A 3,699-nucleotide genomic window follows, 5' to 3' on the forward strand; every position below is an offset into this window, starting at 1 on the left:
GAATAGTGGGTGGTCATTTCATTACTTTCGCATGATTGGGATCTTATAATTATGAGTGGGGCTACGATAGCATGGGTTGTTTTAACCCATGCCTATTTTGTTTGTTGCAGCTTGCAATGTCAAAGATGCACCCCACGGCGACTGAGACATCCGACCTAGAAAGACGTGCACTTTCTAAATTTAGCGAGGTTCGGGAATTAAAAGAGCAGCTGGCTACTCTAGTTGGAGTGGTGGAGCGACAAGCGAATGTGACGCTACTTCAAGCCGAGGCTTTGCGCCGACAAGATGAGGGAATCAAACGGTTGGAGAACCTGTTGATTCAACAGACGGCTGATCTCAAGAAATTCCGCGAGGTTTCGGATCGCACATTGACCGTAAGAAAAGGTGTGGAATGTAATAGGCTGAAATTTGATTAGAAGCTAATTGCGATCAAAGTGGTCACAATAATGCTAAAGTGGAAAATTAAGTATTTCTAAACTTAATTAGTAGCATGAGATCAGTCCTTGGCACATTTTGGAAGTGTGAGAAGAGATATGATTGGAATCGAAGTGGCAAAATAACTCCAATTGTCGAAGTTACTCTAATGCTGAAATTTAGGTCAATTTGGGCAAAAATGGTCAAATTGATGCCAAATTGGAAATTAATTGCTTCCAAATTAATTTGACAACTTGTAGAGGTATATTAGTGTAATTTGGAAGTGCTTGAGTGGACTTGAAGTGAGTTGGATGGGCAAAATAAGCTTCAAAGTGCTGTTGCAGCTAGTTGTTTAGCACAGGGACTGAATTGTAAGCTTCAGGGACTGAAATGTAAATCTGAAGGTTGCAATGCACTTTTGCAATTTTCAGGGGTTAAACTGCAATTTCTCATCCTTATCACTTAACCCCAGCTGGCTGGAGTATAGAGACACGTATGAGAACTTCTCTCTTTCCTCCCTTCATCTCTTTTCTTTTACTCTCTCTCTAGGCTAAGGAAAGCTTGAGGAAATTGGGGTTGGCAGCCTTGAGGATTGCGGTTCAGGTGGAGGAGTTGATCCGAACTGAGGAAGGGTTGATGAGACTGATGCATTGAGTGATTTTCTTGCTGGTCCGAGCTAAGAGGAACTTCCTAGCAGGGAATTCCTGCTGCTGAACAACTGGTACAGCATCTAAGTAAGGTAAATTGGTTAGTGTTTATTCTTAGATAGGTTAGTTACTTTGGAGAGAACATTTATATGAGTTTCTTGCAACTGGCAGCTAAGAGCTTGGGCTTAATGGATGCTATAGAGCAGGGAGTTCAGTAGAGAGAGCTTGGAATTGGGGTAAGCAAATTACTTTTCAGCTGAGATCATAGTAAGTGCTTTAAAGAAGCCTCTAAAGGATTTCTTATTGCTGAATTTCAGACTTGAGACTTGGGGCTTTGGGTTAGTTAATGCTGAAAGAGATTGGAGGAGTCTCCAATTAAGGTAAGCTAATTCTATAGCTGAATTAAGTTGAATTACTTACCTTAGAGATGACTTCTAGAAGGCTTTCTTGCTGCTGAAATGGGCAGACCTGGATTTCAGGTTGATTGAAGTTGCTGAATTGGAAATCAGCAAAGGTGCTGACTTGGAAATCAGCATAGGGAATTTTGAAACTAAGGTAAATGGCTAACTTCTCATCTAGGATTATAGTAATTGCATACAAGAAGCCTCTAAACGGTTTAATTAAGGTGTGTGTATGCTGAAATTTCAGCATTAGTGCAGAATTTAATGTTGAGCTGAAGTAAATGCTTGTTAGAGCTGCCGAATTAAAAATTCAGCTGAAAAGGAGCTCTAGTGAGCTGTGAGCAAGATAGAAAATCTTCTAATTCAGATATACATAGTACCTAGTACCATACCTGAATTGGGTAGGGATGAGTAATACTCCCAAGTTGAGAAGCATATGCAGAAATTCAAGAAACTGAATTTCAGCATTGAACACTATTAACTATTGGAGTTGGAACTAGCTACTGAGTAATAGGCCTGGTAAATTTCAGATTAGAAATGATTAGAGCAAAGTTGAATTTGATTAGCTCTAATTTCTAAATGAAATTGATGCTAATCCCTGCTTAGAAGGAGGGATTAATTATGAGTTGTTTAACTTCTAAGACTTTAACATGCTGAAATTTTAAGTAGTATATGAAGCTGAAATTAATAGTCGAAGCTATGCAAGATATAAACATGCAAGTAAATAGGTCTACGTGTAGACTATTGTAAATAAAATCTGAAGTAACCTGGCTTTGATTTTGAATGGAATAGTACTAGTAGCTGCATGAAAAGCAGTGAGACTATATATATATATGTGGATAGTATATACATATACATGGATACTTGGAGTTGAAAGGCTAATTTGTAAAATATGAGATATGACTCAAGTTTGATTTCTTTAATACTTGTTTGAATGAAAGTTAAACATGCTCGAAAGTCTAAATTGACTTTCCGACAGGTCGACGACGCGCTAATTACGGTAGAGACCGTTCTAGTTCTATTTACACTGGGTCGCGAGAGCTAGTTGTCGACGAATCTTGAGACATTGATTTTAGTTGATTGACGTTACCACAGGTGGGTGGTGCTGTCCGAAATCTTTGAATCACCTTTTATGTCTATGCTAATTCATTGAGCATATTTACATTGTAATCATACATTATAGGGTATTGATATTATGTAAATGATATTTGATTATGCAATTACTTATCAACCATGAGTATATGTGAACAATAGAATGTGAACATAGAACCCTATGAATGCGTGGACTATAATAATAGTAAACTTGGTGACATTCTAATTAGAGACTTGGTTAGCATCGAGATAAAGCATTGTGAAACTAGCATAAAGAGCTAGTTAGAGTTAACTGTGACATTGTCTATTGTTGAATCCTCTAAAGGAGGATCAGATCATACTCACATTCGTTTGGTTCAAGGTAGGTCGCTCCTCCTTGAACGATGAGCTCCGGAGTAGTCATCTTTACTGGACCAGGAGGTGCGTCTCCCCCAGTTGACAGTCCCGTCGGGTGCAGGTTGCGTCTCCCCGATATTTGGGATAGTGTCAGTGAGTTATTGTTAACCAAAAGGTTAACCAAGAGATTGGGTAAAGTTAGTAAAGCATGCATGCATATTTACAGTTTATATATTATTCTTTCAGCTTGTACAGGCATTGTAGTAGTTACATATTATAGTTGGTTACTATCTGTTTACTTTCTTGCCTACATATGCCTGAGTAGACCTAGTGGGTGAGTCGGCGAATTCGGCGGTCGAACCCACTGGGAACTTTCAGTAGTTCTCACACCACTAACCATACAGGTTCCAGTACGAGCGGTGTGGCCGAGGACCATGGCAAGAGCCCTGCAGCCTAGCTAGTTGACACCAGAGTATAGTAGTTTACCATTTTGGATTTCATGTGATACATTTTGATGTACAGAAACTTGTAAATGAATGTATTATAAAGCATGTAATAACTAAATATTTCAGTTATGCAGTTCAGTTTGAAAGTTTTAAATTACAGTGAATTTTCAGTATAGCTAGCTTACTATCATTTGTGATTGTTGCTTGCCCTCGTGCAAGCCATGTATATTGAAATGTTATCCTGGGAATTGTTTATTTCTTTATACATGTACTCGTTGTTGTTGAGCCTTGGGCGGACAGAGGAGGTTCTGTCCGTTCGGCGTCTGTGTACGGGCCCGAATCGACCAAATTGGCGATAGCGGG

General features: G+C 39.1%; 1 long non-coding RNA gene across 2 annotated transcripts; it reads left to right on the forward strand.

Annotated features, from left to right (window-relative positions):
• The first annotated feature begins 421 nt into the window (after positions 1–421).
• LOC109704019 lies at positions 422–3,495 on the forward strand. 2 transcript variants are annotated; one of them, XR_002214126.1, is made up of 6 exons: positions 422–1,153; positions 1,233–1,297; positions 1,379–1,441; positions 1,541–1,616; positions 2,442–2,557; positions 2,916–2,963. It is a non-coding gene; the product is annotated as an uncharacterized LOC109704019 (long non-coding RNA). The 2 variants fall into 2 exon arrangements; XR_002214125.1 differs by lacking the exon at positions 2,916–2,963 and adding an exon at positions 3,295–3,495 and having other exon boundaries at positions 429–1,153.
• The last annotated feature ends 204 nt before the right edge of the window (positions 3,496–3,699 follow it).

This window comes from Ananas comosus, unplaced genomic scaffold, assembly GCF_001540865.1.
Source record: "Ananas comosus cultivar F153 unplaced genomic scaffold, ASM154086v1, whole genome shotgun sequence".
NCBI classification, from domain to species: Eukaryota; Viridiplantae; Streptophyta; class Magnoliopsida; order Poales; family Bromeliaceae; genus Ananas; species Ananas comosus.